Source organism: Fulmarus glacialis, unplaced genomic scaffold (genome assembly GCF_000690835.1).
Source record: "Fulmarus glacialis isolate BGI_N327 unplaced genomic scaffold, ASM69083v1 scaffold21064, whole genome shotgun sequence".
Taxonomy (NCBI): Eukaryota; Metazoa; Chordata; class Aves; order Procellariiformes; family Procellariidae; genus Fulmarus; species Fulmarus glacialis.
This window is the reverse complement of record NW_009207675.1, coordinates 16,915-17,147: the sequence shown is the minus strand read 5'-3', so window position 1 is coordinate 17,147 and position 233 is coordinate 16,915.

The window sequence follows — 233 nt, the reverse complement described above, 5'->3', positions numbered from 1 at the left end:
ACGCATGATGGACAGCAATGAATGGATGGAGGAGGTGACAGAGCGGGGCCTCGCGGGGCACGAGGCAGCGGGGGGGCGGCTGCTGCAGCCTTGCAGACCGACTGGCGAGGCCCAGGCAAGGCGGCGGAACGTCCGGCTAAAAACAAACAGACAGACACATCCGTCAGACGGGCGGCACCAGCACCCTGCCGCCGAGGGCATCACCTGGAGGCAGCCAAACCCTTCGCCTGGGC